The sequence below is a fragment of the Myotis daubentonii genome, chromosome 20 (assembly GCF_963259705.1).
Source record: "Myotis daubentonii chromosome 20, mMyoDau2.1, whole genome shotgun sequence".
Taxonomy (NCBI): Eukaryota; Metazoa; Chordata; class Mammalia; order Chiroptera; family Vespertilionidae; genus Myotis; species Myotis daubentonii.
The window spans coordinates 9,229,058-9,246,770 of NC_081859.1; the positions used below are offsets into that span (position 1 = coordinate 9,229,058).

The window sequence follows — 17,713 nt, forward strand, 5'->3', positions numbered from 1 at the left end:
TCCAACGCACTTCACCCTTGAATTAAAGAATTGATTAATAATGAATGAACCAGTGAATTACATTCCTGTTTATTTCTATTCTGTAAACAGATTGCTGACTAAAGTATGACCTTATGCCATGGCCAGAAATACTAGTGTGTGGAGTAGTAATTGAGCTCAGGTTTAGTGCCTTGAAACAAAAGCTTTATGAAATTTCGACACTCAAATTTCATTAAAATATTTCATTTGCAGGTCAATGATTAGATATTCAAAAGACACTTTTTCTATAGAAGATAATCTTAAAATGCTGATTACTAGGTTAGGCCATAAAAATCTACGTTACTTTTGTTAGAGTGAAATATTATATATCAGTGATGAAAAAATGTGAAAAGCAGTTCTGCTATGATACAAGCGATAAACATAACAAAAAGGGATTAGAATTAGATGTCAGTTTATCACTTATCTAGAAACCAGAGGGTTGAGGTTTAAGAGAACACGCATATAACTGCAAGTTAAAAAGATGGATTACAACCATTGCAGAGTCTCTGAGGGGGATTTTAAGAAACTTTTGGAATTTTTAGCAGTTGGTTACAAAATTGTTGGCTTCCTCTCCCCCCCCACCCTCCCCCCTGGAATAGTGTAACATTAGCACTCTTTCTAAGATTGTTACCTGTGATGATATTTGTTTTTTGACACCCAAATGCCTTGAAGAGCAGGAGAGCGGGGAGAATGGAGAGGAAAATTATTCTCTGAAGTTATTGTCTAAGATGTGAGAGAAGAAAAGGTAGAAGGTGGTTGAAGGTAGAGGACAGAGGCATATCTCTCTCTGTGTGTAAGATAGTCTGGTCTGCATTTAACTGATCTGTGGGAGGAGAAACTATAAGGAAAAGAGGGCAGTGAATGGCTGCACATTCCACGTGTATTAGCGATGTGGAAAAGCTTTGGGGATTGGAGTTAGAGCATCCATTTTGAAATTTGTGCTGGGCCACTTATTGCCTGTGTGATCTTGTAAAGTTATTAAATTCTCTGAATTGGTCTTATTGGTAAAAAGTTGAATAATAAAAGCATCTGCTTCCAAGATGGTTGTGGGAGTGGAGTGAGATCTATAGGTATAAAAGTGCGTGGAAACTATTTTTATAGGGGTGGGCAAAGGTAGGTTTACAGTTGTTCATATGGAAAAAAATACAATAATTAATAAATAGTAATTCAAAAATAAACTCTATTTCACAACTGTAAACCTACTTGTAGTTGAAGGTGGTAAGGAAAAGTCATTGGGTCAGCCAGTTCTCCATGCTGACCAAGTCTTAGGCCATTTGTTTTCACTCCAGAGTGGTCTTTGATAGGCCTGTTTCTTGTGCACTGTGGCCCAAGAACTGTGCTAGATACTTTACATATTACTTTATTTAGGGAGGAAGCAGGAAATAGTATGCAGCTGGCCACTTAAATGCAGCAAGCCTGATAATTCTACCCTAAGTGATGCCAACATGTGAGGAGCATGTTCAGTTTCCTTTACAGATGGCCACAGCTTGTCTAAATAAACATGTGAATGACTGAAAATAAAAACAATATATTGAATAATTGTTTTCTTTGTCTCAAACATGACCTGTCCCTTGCACTTCTGCATTGGCGTTGATATTCATCTAAATTTCCTGGATTTGTGTTAAGGCTGAAGGAATCATTATTTGGCAGTAAATCCTCATATTTAATAATATAAATTCCATTTAAACAAAGATTTCCAGGATATATCAGCACTAATTAGTGTAATACATGAGCTGAACTCCAAGTTCTAGATTCTAGAGTGATATCTTTCTAGAATATTTTCTTGTTTTTAATGTCTGATTCACTGATAAATATCTAGCCAATTCTTCCATTGGAAATGGATTACATTTCAAAGCATAAAATGAAGCAGTAGGACAACAATTATTCAAGACATTTGGGCTGTGTGTACAGACAATATATCTTCAAAAGGCAAATCCAAAAATCTGCTTAGATCCTCCCTCAGAGTGGCTATGTGTTAAGTATTTGAATGGGATGAGACAAGGCAATTGAAAGCATTTAGTGCTTCATGAAAGAGACTACACAAGTTCCGGGAGGCAAGGAGGAATGACTTCACATGTGGCCACGTGCTTGAGAGGAGTGGCCATGTCTCACATGACTTTGTGCTCCCTCCCCTGTGTCTGGCACTGTGCCTGATTCCTAGAGGAGGCTCAGTAATGTTTTTTAAATGCATGGGTGCCAGGCACTGTGGTCAGCCCCTGACCTATGTGAGTATGTGATTCCTTAAATCTTCACAGCAATCTTGTATGGTAGCTGCAATGACACCATCACATAGATGAGGAAACAGAAGTTTGGAGCTTTGAAGCAACTCCCAACCTCATGCAGGTAGAAAGTAGTGGGGCCAGGATAGGAAGCTAAACCCATTTGGCACCAGAGCCCAGTCTTCTCATCATGCTCTGTGAGCTCTTGGATGTCAGGGGTTATGGTTACTTCTGAACAATAGGCCCCAAGGTGAGCCAAGGCCTTCCTGGGATAATTCCCCAGCTGCGCAGGCAGCTCCTGGCCTGGCGTTCAGAGAAGTGGACGCACACGGCCCTGTGCTGCCTGCTACGTTGAACGTGGCCTTTTGTTAAACTGTCAGTTCTGATTTCTGCCCTTTGAGGTGAGACGCACCATCGTGAGAAAATACCACAAAATAGACTATCACCTAGACTTGTCGTTGGGATGGAAGGAAGAGGAAGGGCAGGGAGGAACACGGAGAATAAAGTGACTGTGCCATGACCGGGATCGAGTTTGCTATGGCAACCAATCGCCCCTGCCCCCTCTGTATCTTACGGTCTCTTTCCCTTTTAGAATTGGCAAGGTCTAGAATTTTCCTTCTCCCCCATATTAAGGGTGGTAAAGAGGGTGATTCCACTACTGAACATCCTATACCATGTCCTGTATTGTATGGCTGCTCCTGGTATCGCCATAGTCTTGGGATCCTAGTAGGTTCTACTAGTGAGGTTCATAAAGAATAATAAGAAAATGGCCCCCAACCAACCAAACAGTCACGTTCAAAGTCCAGCCTCTAAATTTGGAAGCAGCATACAGGTACCACCCAACTGGTGTGACTTCGTGGTTAAGCGCTGACCTATGAACCAGGAAGTCACGGTCTATTTGCTCTCAGGGCACATGCCTGGGTTGGGGGCTGGATCCCCAGTGTGGGGCATGCAGGAAGCAGCTGATCAATGATTCTCCGTCATCATTGATATTTCTCTCTCTTTCTCTCTCCCTCTCCCTTCCTCAATAAAAATATATTAAAAACAAAAGAGCTAGGTTCCATGTTACCCATCCTAAATTATTTTTTCCTTGATTTATTTGTGAGGAATGTCAGGGGAGTCATAAATACTCAACACAGGATTAGTAACATGCCGATTTGAGGGTTTATAAACGAAAGAGAGAGAAATATGTTTTAGAAATGGGGACTCAGTTCTCAAATCCCGTGAAGATAGAGCCCGTGGGAGGTCAGGATGGCAGAGGTCAGGGCTGCATGTGAGAGAAGTCCAGGGAATAAGCATAGCGTCATCAGAGGCCTGTGGGTGGGTAGCTGTGTTTGGTTTCCCAGGGAGCGCACTGGAGGTGAGACCTGGTGGGGACACATCCCCCCTCCCCCCGCCCTGTGGTGGAGGCTGCCCGGGTGAATTGTGTGAAGTTGTCAAAGGTTGCTCTGCTCTCCAGCACTTGGCACCGGCCCCGCTGAAATGTGATGCCATTGGTTTTCAGTAAAGGTTCCTTTCTGCAGGGCTGCAAACACGGATCAGCTGCTCCCGTGTACACACAACCCGGGAGCAGACCAACCGGCACATTCCCAGCAGCCTCCTGCACCCCGAGACTGTCCAAGACCTCCTCTGCACGCAGGACCTTTCCTTCTCGGTTGTCAGATGTAGCACCATGCTCCTGTCATCAGATCCCAGCTAGGCTCCTGGCTGCACGGGAGAGAGGCTTCCTTAAGACATTTGTCCTTGAAACTGCACCAAACTCTTGGAAGAACCCAGAACGTGTGAGTATGTGCGATTTAGGCAATAGTGCAGGGCTGAGCTGCAATCAACCCTTATACAATATCCGATTAGCAGAGCAGGAGGGCTTTTTCCGACGTTACGTTACATTCATTTTCAAGTCGTTCTGAGGAAACAAATCAATTGTAGCTTCTGATACAGTGACTTTGCAGTAGACGGGGTTGTAGTGTGTTAGCTTTAACTATTTGCTGTTCTTACTTGGCATTGCAATGTGACTTGGGGGACGATTACTGTGGGGGCAGTAAACTATACAACTTCTCCATGTTTACTAGGGATGATAAGTGTCAGTCATGTCCATCTCCAGAAACAAGTTTGCTTTGGGGGAATGTTTGTAAAGAATTAACCACAGAAATTCACGGGCACTTGAAGGAATTTGTACTGCCCTTGCTCTGAATAAAACATATTAGATTGCATTTTTAATTTACTCAGAAAGAGTACATTAAATTCCACTGAGATTTTTGTTTTAATTGATCCCTACCCAGAGCTGTCTGTCTGGTGTTTGGTTGTCTTGCATGCCTCTGTGTGAGTTCCTTGCTGGGATTGCAGTCTGGTTAAACCTGTATGTAGGTGCTCTCTCGGTCCTCAGAACACTCAGGTGTGATAAACGCTCACAAAATGTGGGTGGGTGTGTTCTAAAGGGGTCTTCATACCCTTGAAGGCTGTTTAGATGCACCATGTGAACGGCTGTCAGATGTTGACCACAGACTGACTATTCCGAGACTCGCAGTCCAGTCTCAGCTTGTCCACTTTGGGAACTCCAACCCAGAAAAGCACATGCCCCCTTTCTATCAATTTTTCATATGCGTCAATACCTACGTCCAGAAGATTAATTTCTCTCAGATTAGCCTGATTGATAGCTGGGCTGTGGTTTTCTAAGAGCTTGCTCCCTGTAACCCGGAGCAGAGCTGCATTCCATTTACCTAGTGAGTGTGAACACGGGTAACCATGGATCCAGCCACCACTAACCGCCCATGCAGCGACTCGTTGTAAACAATACAAATGAGCCCAGAGAGCAGAGGCAACCAGACATGAAATGATTTTAATAGAAATTACGGTAAAAGGTCATGTGATGTGGTAGCAGCTTCTGTTCAGTTTTAAAGGGAAAGTCTTGCTTTTCTCTGTGCCCCCCCCACTCCCACCCAACACATACCCATCTGCCACCAAACCAAGTCGCTAGATCTGCAAAGTTGGCCGTCCCCACTCTCTGCTCCCATGGAGAAGGGTGGGCAATGGGAGATTCTGGGCAAAGTGTGGGGACTTGTGGATTTTCACAGTAAGTGCCTTTATTTTAGAAACAGAAAGGGAATCTGGGGACGCCAGGGCTTCCTTCCTGGAAGGTTCTGCTGACTGTGGGCTAGTGGTCCTCTTGCTTTGAAGGAAGAGGCATAGGTAATTTCGCCCCTTAGTTTTTATGTATTTAACTGTCTTTTCTCACCCTTTTGAAATCTCTGAGGACTTGAATCTCAGTCTTTCTGAAAACTGTTATTCGCTTTCCAAGCAACTTCTGCAATATGGTAATGCAGTATGGTAATGAGCACCCAACCCTACCGTTTTCATCCACGCAGACCTTGGCTGACTTCTGCACGGACCCGGCCTTCCCACACCATGCGCCTTTCCCTGGGAGAGATGGTGTCTGTCTGCATGTGGATATGACTGTGCTCTTAAATGTGCCTTCAGCTGAGACACTTGAACAATTTGTGTTAAGTGCTCACCTTGTGGTTTGCTGGGTAGTGACACCAGCTTTGTTTAGTGAAGGAAATGAGGGAAGAAACTCCAGCCATCAAACTGAGGAGGCAGGGGACCTAAAAAGCCGGCTTTGGAGGGTGGGCCTGATTGGTACTCAGCGTGCAGGAGCAAAGGGCTCGGAGTCACGGTCTCCGGTCTCCGACAGCCACAGGCCCTGGGAGCAGAGGTCTGGCTGACGGTGTTGTGTCTCAAGGTGAAAAAGACCTGAACGGCTCTCCTGAGCCGTACCTCCTCCTGCACAGCACGTGATGCCAATGCGCGTGTCAGCGTGGAGCAAAAGGGAATGACGTGTTCATATTTACCTCCTGTCAAACGTTCAGATATTTCTCAAAAGATGCATAATTATACATGTATAGATAACATACTGAAGAATCGGATCTCAGGTATTTATTTTTCTATCAATACTGCCACTACGATAAATTCAATCAGCACATGAAAAAAGCATGAGGGTTATAGTTGAGAAGGTCAGTAGGTATAAGAGAATCTCCCTACCCCCTTTCCCATATACACTTAGGATGTGTTTCTAGCAAATTCTGTTGGATTTTTTGTTTGTTTTAAATATATTTTTATTGATTTCAGAGAGGAAGGGTGAGTGAGTGAGAGGTATAAACATCAATGATGAGAGAGAATCATTGATCAGCTACCTTTACACTGGGGATAGAGCCTGCAACTTGGGCATGTGCCCTGACCGGGAATTGAACTGTGACCTCCTGGTTCTTAGGTTGATGCTCAACCACTGATCCACACTAGCCAGGCTCTAGCAAACTCTTTATTTAGACTTGTAAGTCTTAACATAGTACTTATGGTAAAACCTTTTTTTTTTTTTTAATTAAGCTTTTTTAGATGTTGGCATGCCTGACTCCATACTTAGACTGAAGAATGCTTTACAATGTCATGGTTAGCTAGGGCCTCCTGGTTTGTTTTCTGTTTAGAGAATATCTTGACTCATCAAAAAGAAACAGAAAAAGAAGCTCCAATAATTCATGTTGGGGCGGGTGGGGGGAGAAGTACTTTGAAGACAATGTGGGGATACAAAGTTTAAGTGAGGATTTGGGTAAATTATAATAAAACTTATTGATTTTACTTTCCCTGGCTTTGCTTCTCCAAGGTGAAGAGCAGGAATGGTGTCAGCCTCAGGATGGTTAGGAGCGCATTCTTTGAGTCAGGCATGGGTTGGAGTCTTTGCTCTGGACCTCACTGTCCGTCGGATTGTGAGCACAGTGACTTCACCTCTCTGAGCTTCCAGACCCTCATCTGCAGATTGAGGAGGCAGGGCACCCCAGTGGGCAGGTGAAAGGGTTAAATGAGATAATGTCTGGCATTTCATAAGTACTTAATAAACTGTTGCTACTTTCACTGTTAGTTTTAACTGAGGAAACAGGTAGTTAAGTAGAGTCCTGCCCTAAGTATTGGGTCATAGCATGGTCCTGTTCTAGGGACAACTGTGCAGTGTTTTATCACATTTACTAAAAGCCCAATTAGTATCTTATGGCAGTGTATTGTTTATTTTCATATAAATTTCTTTTTTTATAAAACAAAAATATTTAGGAAAATTAATTACTTTTTTTTTGTATTTAAGATTTGTCCTACGCAGGGGTGGGGAATGTCTGGCCTGCTTGCCTTCTAAGGCTTGTGAAATAATTTGGTCTGGCCCTGCCAAGGCATTAAGGGTGAGTTCATTAAACGTTTGACCAAACAGAGCAGGCTGATTTTTAAGCTGATCATTTTGTATGGCCCGAGAAAGATGTTAGAAATATCCAAATGGCTCTTGGCAGAAAAAAGGTTCCCCATTCCTGTGGAGGTGTTGAGGCAACATGCACAGTTTATCCTATTGCCTGAGTGGACAGCAGGAGGACATTTAAAGGCATAAGAAATTCATAATTACATGTATCCTAAAAGCCTAAAAAACAGTGGTTACCAGTTGTTCTCAAAGATAATGGTATATATTAAGAGCAGTACCAATTAACAAGCAAGTAACATGGAGGTTGCATGCTACCAAGGAGACAGGTCTAGACAGGATTGTATACACACACACACACACACACACACACACACACACACACGTGCTGTGACCTTTGACCTCTGATTCTCTTTCCTTCTTTCTCCTCTTACTTCCCTTCTTCCTTCTGCCCCTCCCTGTCTTTCCTCCCCCCTTTTCTTTCTTCTTTTGGTCCTTCTGCCTCTTATACATTCTCTCAGCCACATAGCATTTCCTTTATCCTTTGTGAATCTAAAAAGTTCAGAGAAGAGAGAAAGCGGGACCAGAGACCCACAGTCTTTTTATGTTGCTCCGGTTTTATAAAAGGCAACTTTAAGAGGAGTCAGAAAACTCTGTTTTTCTTTCTGCTGCTATTGAACTGGAGAGGCACCTCTGAAGAGACCCGCAAACCCCAGGGAAGCCCTGCTCACTAACTATTTGTTGATTCATTGATTAACCTGCAGGAAGGGAAGGGGCCTTGCCCAGGGAGACTCCCTTAGTAGTGAGAGCTTTGAAACCCCAGCTACGCTGAGCAGTAGGGATGGCTTCTCGGTGACCTCCCAACAACTAATCTCCTTTAAGAACTGAATCAAAGCAGTGAAGGGGTTTTGTCAGATGGATTTTTGCCTACAGTTGGGTTTTTGGCAGTTGTGTGTGGAAGGCAACACATTCTTCACAAGGGTAGGAATCTTTTTTCCAGAAAGGAATGAAGATGAGATGCCAGCAGTTATCTCTGGAGAGGGACCCTTGTTTATCCCTGGGACCATTCAGGCGGGGACAGCTGCTAGGTGGATGACTTTCTCACACTTCCCAGCCAATCTGCCTAACCACCCTTGTCTGGTGGTCCGGCCAGTAAGCACACACATGCGGTGGGCTCTTCCTTACAGTCTTCTCTCCCAAGGGCAGAGAAAAAGTCTGTGATTAGAATTGATGCCATGTGAATGACAATGGTATCTATGATTCTTTTTAATTAATTTTTTTCCCATCCTTCTACTCCCTTCCCCTTTAGCAGCCATCAGCTAAACCGCCTCCATATCTATGGGTCTTTTCCTATTTTGTTTTGCTTATTCACTGGTTTTGCTTTTCTTAGATTCCACATATAAGTGGAATCATACTGTGTTTGTCTTTCTCTGCCTGACTTATCTCACTTAGCGTCGTACCCTGTAGGTTCATCCATGTTGTTGCAAATGGCAAGATTTCATCCTTTTTATATGGCTCAGTAATATTACATTGTATATATGTTTTACTTCTTTATCTATGGGCACTTAGGTTGATTCCGTATCTTGGCCATTGCAAGTAATGGTATAATGAACGTAGGGGTGCATATGTCCTTTTTGAATTAGTGTTCTTGTTTTCTTTTGATAAATACCTAGAAGTGGAATTGCTGGGTCATGTGGCTGCTCTGTTTTAAAATTTTTGTAGCATTTCCATGCTACTCTCCACAGTGGCTGCACCAATTTGCAGTCCCACCGCCAGGGCATGAGGGTTCCCTTTCCTCCACATCCTCGCCAGCACTTGTTGTTTGTTGATTTATTGATGATAGCTATTCTAACAGGTATGAGGTAATATCTCATTGTAGTTTTGATTTGCATTTCTCTGATGATTGGTGATGTTGATCATTTTTTCATATGTCTATTGATCATCTGTGTTTCCTCTTGGGAGAAACAATTATTCAGGTCCTCTGCCTATTTTTTTAAATTGAATTGTTTGGTTTTGATACCTCTCTCTCTCTCTCTCTCTCTCTCTCTCTCTCTCTCTCTCTCTCTCTCTCTCTCTCTCTCTCTCTGTTGTTTGATTTCCTTATATAGTAATTTGGATATTAAGCTCTTATGGAATGTATCATTTGCAAATAGGTTCTCCCATTCAATAGGTTGTCTAATCACTTTGCTGATGGTTTCCTTCTATGTGTAAAAACTTTTTAGTTTGATGTAGTTCCATTTGTTTATTTTGTTGCTTTGTTTCCCTTGCCCAAGGAGATGTATCCTAAAAGATATTGCTAAGAGTGATATCCAAGAGTTTACTGCCTGTGTTTTCTTCTGCAAGTTTTAAGGTTTCAGATCTTATGTTGGAGTTTTTAATCAATTTTGAGTTTATTTTTTATATGGTGTAAGAAAGTGGTCCAATTCCTTCCTCCCTCCCTCCCTCCCTCCCTCCCTCCCTCCCTTCCTTCCTTCCTTCCTTCCTTCCTTCCCTTTTTTTTCATGTGTCTCTCCAGTATTCCCAACACCACTCACTGAAGGTTTGTTATGAAAATTAAGTAAGATTACATAGTCAGGAGAGAGAGAGAGATACGAGTAGATACGTGTCAGGTACACTGAGGCATCCTTGGAGGTGGATGGTCTAGGATCACCATCTAATTTTAGACATCATTTTGTCCAAGGCAACACAATGGGAGATAATGGATTTGGAGATTTACACTATGGTATTTTACCTTTAAATCCAGCACAGTGTCCTACTACACTAGGTTACCTTTTTGACCTAAAGACATAGACACATGGAGAGGACAGAGAACAAGTACTCTGACATGGGGACAAATGAATTTAGAATCATGTTTTTGCTTTTTCACTTGTCAACACTGGAGATTGCCTAAAAGTCCTGTTGAGCTTTTGCAACTCTCAGCGCAAGTTAGATTAATCTATATGTAGGAGACTATAGGTGGTTAATATTTAATGCTTTTTATATAGAGTAGTTTTCACTTCTCTTATTGAATTGATTTTTTAAAAAATTATTGAGCTAAATAAGTCATTTTCTTTCCAATTTTGTAGATGAAGAAACTGAGTAATGCATAGATGATATCCTTGTGATCATTGCCATTCATAGCATTTCTGAGAGTCATCCTCTGGTTTTTGACCCTCCAGAGAAAGATTCTTCTCCCTACTGTGAGGATGTCTTCTAACTGGTGTGGTTATTATGGAACCAACTTCTAAGAAGTTGGGGACACCTGGATGGAAGACACACACACCCGTGTATACAACAGGGGCCTTTCCGGGAAACAGAAATAGAGGATGATCTTCTTATGCAGGTGCTGCTCTTTTTTATACATACTGGAGGCCCAATGCATGAAGTTCATGCAAGAATAGGCCTTCCTTCCCCTGGCTGTTGGCACTGTCTTCCCTCCGGCACCCGGGACCCAGGCTTCCCTTGCAGCCCAGGCTTTGTCCAGAAGGTCTTCCGGAAGGACGTTCAATCTAATTAGCATATTATACTTTTATTATAGATATTTGGATTTTTGAGAGGAAGGGAGAGGGAGAGATAGAAATATCAATGATGAGAATGAACCATTGACCCGTTACCTCCTGCACGCCTCTCTCTGGGGATTGAGGCCACAACCTGGGCATGTGCCTTGACCAGGAATTGAATCGTGACCTCCTGAGGTTGACACTTAAGCACTGAGCCACGCCAGCCAGACTTGCCTTCAAGTCTTCAGTGCCAGCATCTGAGCTGTAAGGAATGATGTAAGGGCTAAGGTTTAGGACATTCTTGTTTCCCCAGGAATCCGGCCTGGGCACTGGAGAGAATCTTGTGCTCTCTGTGCTCTAGCTCCCTGGGGTCCACCAGATGCTGTGGGCTGCCCCAGATAGTTAGTTTCCCGCTGCTCCCACAATGTGTCCGACTGGATCTCTGTCTGTTCAGCAGATGGAGTTCCCCTCCGAGAGGTGCTTTCTGCCCTCCTGTTTGCTTCAAAGATGTGGGGATGGGGAAGTACAGGGCACCAGGAAAAGAGGAGGGGCCAAACTGTTGTGTAAGAAGTGTGAGGCAGTCCAGGCAGAGTGGAAAGAGGGGCATGGGAAATCCTCATAAATTTCCAAGGTTAAGGCCAAGGTCAGACCACCTTAAATCCCTTTAAGCAGAATCCCTGAAGTTAGGCCACCAGGGAAAGGCCCTAAGTTCCTTCTTGGGAAAATATACTCCATAGTTGCCCAATTACCATTTTCCAGCGTTTGCATGAAGGAGGCGGAGAGGGGAGATTGAAAGGAGGGAAATAGTGATGGGTGTCCACTTTTTTCTTTAGAGAAGGTCATGGAACCATGTGACCAGCTTTTGAAAAAAAGCCGCCTAAGAATAACTGTGCTTGTTGAGAAATCATTGTTCTCTTACCGCGTCCACTGAAATAGCATGCCGAATGACTCCTTTCCACTGTTTCTCTAAATGTAGGTATTTCTTCTAATAATACATGATATTTGTGTAGTGAAAATTTATGAAGTCACAAATTATCATCTTCGTTTTACCGCTGAGTTCACTCAGCAAGATCAAGTGGCTTGTTCATGGTAGCGCAGCCTGTTTAAAGAGAGCAGAAGACTGGAAATGGGGGTTTTTGAATCTAGATCTGGACTGGTTCTGCCTGGTAGAGATCCCAGTCTTGGAAGAGAATTTGGCACAGGGAGGATTAGAGACTGGGTGTAAAGGAAGTTAGGAGGGGGAAAAGGTGTTAGAAGAAACAACTTGAGATGTCATTTTTGTGTGTGTTGGGTGTGGCATCTGTGATTACAAGATGGTGCAAAGATTCTGAATTTGTATTCAGCCGAGAAAAGGATGGAAAAGGGGTAGGGAAAGGGGAAGTGCCTCTCCCTACCTGGGCCTGAGGCTTCCCTCTCTTTCCGAGTTCAGGAAGTGCAATCTCTGCTTCTCAGAAGATGAGATTGAGGCAGCTCTAAGCAAAAGGGAAATGGCCTTGTCCATGCAAGCCGAGTTCTGTGTTTGTCTGTAGTCCCCCCACTTTACCACGTAAAAGAGGAGTAATCTCTGTCAGTCATATATATCATCTTAAAAGGGAAGGGGCATGCCCTGGTTGGTGTGGCTCAGTTGTTTTGGCAGCATGCACTGAAAGGTTGTGGTTAGATTCCTGGTCAGGGCACATGCCTGGGTTGTGGGCTTGATCCCAGCTAAGGGGCATGCAGGAGATAGATGATCCATGTTTTTCTCTCTCTCCCTCTATCTCTGAAAAAAAAAATAGTAAAAAATCTTTTTAAAAAAGTGAAGGGAAAACTAAATGAGATCCAGTGTGTGGATAGACAATGTAGCATTCCTTCATCAGAGCATGCACATAACACAGACTAAACTGCACTGGCCCGAAGCTTGGCTAAAATATGGCACCTTTCCCCCCTCTTTGGAATGAAACCTTGTAAGTGCTGTGGATATTAGAAAGTGAAATGAATGTGTTTTCTCTCTCATAGGAGCTCTGTGTTACTAATATCCGGTAAATAAGGTCCAAGCGTAGCTCTGTGTGGTAGGTGAATTTATTGGCTTGGCTTAATTCTAAGACAGTGATTTTCAAGCATTGTGCCATAAGAATTTTTAAAACATGCAATAGCTGACTATTTAGTCAGGGGCACTGACCTCTTTTCCCTTATTGTCAAATAAAAAAAAATTACAAGAGCCAACACAACAATAGCCATCCTGTACGAATGAATCAAAATCACACCTATTTTTCTGTCAGATCAGCCAAAAAATATTTTTTTGGTGTGCTGCAGAATTTTTGTAATTATTTTATGATGCCATGAGATGAAATCGCTGCTCTAAGACTCTGATACAGAAATTATGTATTTGATAATGGCTCTGAGAGCTTTAAGGTAACCAGATTCCAGAAGGAAATCTTTTCAAGCTATTACAAATGCTTCCAAAGTACAGTATGTGCCTTGTAGAATGAACTCACTGCTGTCATATAGATGCCAGCTTTTGCCCTCAAACCATCATTAACCAGTTGCAGCTACCAGCTAATATCTCAACATCATCTTTATAATATTAAACTATTAGTCCTCACATAGAGAACAAATATGTTCAGTCAGAATGCGTGCTCAAATCAAAATGAACATGTACGCAAGAGCTCTACTCTGTATTTCTCTCCGTTGGATTATTTAATCATCAACTTACCTTAGTAAAGTTTCACTTTTAGAATCCTAAAAATTACAGGCAAATATGGCCTACATTCATTTGCTATGTCACACAGACACAGCACACAGCCAAGGTAAAAGATAGAGATGATCAATTCTTATGGATCTCATGGTGCCAAGCGTTTAAGGCTGTATTATAGGAACTTTGTAATTATTGTGGGTAATCTTGCAGAAAATTAAATGTGGAGTTTGCATATATGAGGAAGTTTGGACTACTTTGCTCACCATAGCTTGTTAGGACTAAGCACCTCACTGGCCCGGCAGGCTTTGGGTCTCACTTCACTGCTAGCAATATGCTGTTGGCGGCATAAGTGAGATCTTTGGTGGCGGGGGCACACCACCTTATGTTGGAGCTGTATTTTAAAGAACCGTGCCTGTAGTTTATTTGCCTGTTTCAAGCGAACTCTAGATCAGTATTTCTCAGCTAAGAGCAAATTTGCCTCCCAGGAGACATTGGGCAAAGTTCAAAGACATGTTTCATTATTACAACTAGATGCTACTGGCATCTGATAAGTGGAGATCGGGGCTGATGCTAAACATCCTAGGACTCATAGGGCAGCCCCTCACATGGCAGAGAATCGTCCAGCCTGAAACATCAGCAGCATTGAGGTCAGGAAGCCTTGCTCTACACCCTTCCAGCGTTTGAAAGGTAAGAGACAAAGTAGTTGCTTCAATATTTTCAGACTTTTTTTTTTAAATGGCTGATTTCATGATTAGAATTTTCCCAACGGGATGTAGAATAAAGCTGAAAAATACAAACGTGTCACATATTTGCTGTACACAGTATTTGGAATGTCATATGTGTTGTGGCTAACTGGGCTACCTATAACAATTGCCATCCCAACAATACCAATAGCTATGATGAACAAAGCCAAAGGGTCTGCCCATATACTGAGCTAATCCTCAGAGCAACGGCATTGAGATCCCATGGCCGTGTCCTTCAGTGCGGACTCTTCAGCCCCCGAGTCTGTATGAATAAGGGGCGCTCCTGGCAGCAAGTGTGAGGAACAGAGCAATGACCATATATATTTGGAAAGAGGAAGGCTTGCTTTTTCTAAATGCCCCTGGTTGCTGAAGCTTCTATTCTACGATGCTATTATCACTAAAGTGCTTCTCTGGGAAGCTAGGATTGCCATCATAAAGCAGGTTTATATTTGCTTATGGAGGGAGAAGTAGAAAAGTTTTGATAACTCCCCACTTGCCAGTTCTGTACCTGGTCTTGTGCCTATCTGTCTTTTCCTCTCCAATAACCATTCTGACTGAACTGGCCTTCGGGTTGTGTGTGATAACAGAGAGTAAGTAGCCATTGCAGCTCAGCCTTGTAAAAACGAAGTGGTCGCTCACATGTGTAGCCGTCACCTTCTAGCTACCTGTCTTCTGTCCCATCTCCAGAGTGTACAGGGGACATGAAGCTCTCCCTTTAAAATGCCATCATGAGCCTGGCCAGTGTGGCTCAGTGGTTGAGCATCGACCTATGAACCAGGAGGTCATGGTTTGATTCCTGGTCAGGACACATGCCCAGGTTGTGGGCTCGATCCCCAGTAGGGGATGTGCAGGAGGCAACCGACCAATGATTCTCTCTCATCATTGATGTTTCTATCTCTCTCTCCCTCTCCCTTCCTCTCTAAAATCAATTTTAAAAATATATTTTAAAAAAGAAAAAAAGTCATCATTGGGGTGGGTTTGAGCCACTAACACCTCATGTATGAAAGAAAAATAGGTAAAATTTCTCTAGGCAAACCTCTTGGGAGATTCTTCAAGAACACATTTAACAAAGGAATTTTCCCTGGAAATGCCACATAGGAAGTCACACTCCCAGCGGGGATTGTGTGGGAAGGGGGAAGCTATCTACATTGGCTGCTTTCACACCCACTGGGGGCTTTGAGTCCAAGGAATCAAGTTTGTCCTAGCTACACATCTCACCGTTGCCGAACTGGTCTATTGTATTAAACCTCAGTGGCCATCAAAAACCAGAAAGGAAAGCATCACAAATCACTAGAAATACATCAGCATTCTGAGCAGCAGAATTTATGGGGCACTAATGGATATCCTCGGCTATTTATCTTTCTAGTAGCAGTTGAAACACCTCTGCCTTTTTCTTACTGTAAAAGGCCTTTCCATCACGGAGCTACAGGGTTCTCAGCTGGGACTGGAGTTGGAGAAAAGGGGTCTTCTGGTCCCCGGGTTCTTTCATTTCTTGCTCTCTTTGCTTTTTGCCTCTTTCCCTTCCTTTCTCATTGAAAACCCAAAATAGAACATAAGAAGGATCTATTTAAGTTTGGGGACGCTGTACAGAGATGGATGTGGTTGAGGGCGAGTGTGGGATAGAAAGAAGCCCTACCCACGTATTCTCTTATCTCCTTCTGTTTCCTGGGACCGGAGCACTGATTCATTCACAGGAGGCTTCTCCCGGCCTAAGGGCCGATCCTCCATGTAATGCAGATAAGCTATTTTGATCATCAACTTCCAGTGAAATTTATAAAGGATGCTCATGCTGCCCAGCCTGTGTGACACAGTGGTTAAGTGTCGACCTGTGAACCAGTAGGGTTCGATTCCCAGTCAGGGTATATGCCCAAGTTTTGGGCTCCATCCCCAGAAAGAAGTGTGCAGGAGGCAGCTGATCAATGATATTCTCATCATTGGTGTTTCTTTCTCTCCCTGCCTCTCCTTTCCTCTTTGAAATCAATAAAAATATATTTTTTAAAAAAGAATGCCTATGCTTTGGAAGAAGCCTAATATTTTACATGTATTAGCTTCAGCCCTTCTCAAGCTCCTGGCCTCCCCTGCTCTTGTCCTCAGTGGAGAAAAGGCCTGATATGCAAGTATTCCATTGGGGGCTTTGTCTATTTCGTATATTTTACATCTCAGAGATTAAATGACGTGAAAACATAGAAAACATACAAAGCCCCACCTGTAATGGGTAAAGGGTTTGGTGGTGTCTGGGGTCACACTACTGTACGTACTACTAGAGACTTAAGAGACTTGACTTAGCACTTTGTAAAAACCATAGTCCAAGGACTACCAATTTAGAAACCCCTTTGCGCTCATGGAAATTCAGAGGCCAGACTCCAGCCCAGTGGTTTGGACAAGCACCTCTCAAGATTGGGATCCAGTAACCTGTATTTTTAGAAACACCTCATGTGACTTTCATAGACGGGATTCGGAGTTTGAAGAGCACTAGGTCAGCCAGTGTCTCTCTGGCTCCATGATCCACTTCCTCCAGCGCCCGCAGCAAGAAATCCGCAGGATCCTCATCATAGCTCCTCTGGTCGAAGGTTCGTCTCACCCTGGCGGAGTCTGCTTCTGAGTCTGTTCCCTCGCTCTCCCAGTTTACTAGCCGCAGTCCTTTTTATGGTAGACCCCACGTGGTTGAGTGACCTAAATGATGTGATAATGAGGCCAGACCAAAGGTCACAAGATTGTTAACATGTGTGAGGAGCTTGTAGGGCTTAGCCTATCAGGTGAGGGAAAGGTTAGCACACCAACTGTATCCACACTTCAAAGCACGCAGCTAGTTTGCTGCACTAACTTAATTATCTGCGCTATTGATATCATGGGCAGACATATCTAGAGCCCAGATCCAGTTACTTCTCAGTGGGAGGCAGCAGGAGGGGGCTTGTGCACTCGCCAACTTCCTAAAATGCTTTTGAGAGTCAGCTGGGCTGCGCAGTCCTCTCTTGCTCTCGGATTAAATATAAAAATAACTATGTAAAGCATATCATAGTTTTCCCTGTCTGCTGAAACTGCAATCTCCTGTGCTTTTTCTAGAACCCATTAAAGAGGGAGGACGTGAGGAGTGGTAACAGTGGGTAAAACCCCCAAGGCCCACGTTCGATAGTCTCACTGGGGGAGAAAAGAGCCGGCCACATGGGTACATGCTGGTTGCTTTCTGATTGGCGGAGTGTTGGTTAAATAGCAAGAGCCTTGTTTGTTCTCACTCTCATTGTTGTTCCAGCTCTCAGTGGCCACATTAATGTTCTTGACATCTTCACCGGAAGCCTGGAAGGGAAAGAAATACAACTCAAACCAGGGATGTTTGCATTGCCAAGGCCATAAAAGGGTTG

The 17,713-nt window shown here is 43.4% G+C and overlaps 1 protein-coding gene across 6 annotated transcripts in view; it reads left to right on the forward strand.

The window, feature by feature from the left end:
- The window catches only part of ESRRG (estrogen related receptor gamma), a 461,433-nt gene that overhangs the window by 34,735 nt on the left and 408,985 nt on the right, over nt 1–17,713 (forward strand). For 2 of the 6 annotated variants that reach the window (XM_059677808.1, XM_059677806.1), the window contains exon 2: nt 3,761–4,018. The exons of the other annotated variants lie outside the window; for them this stretch is intronic. The gene's annotated coding sequence lies outside the window, so the exon portion shown is untranslated. The remainder of the gene's footprint in view (nt 1–3,760; nt 4,019–17,713) is intronic. 6 annotated transcript variants of the gene reach the window in all.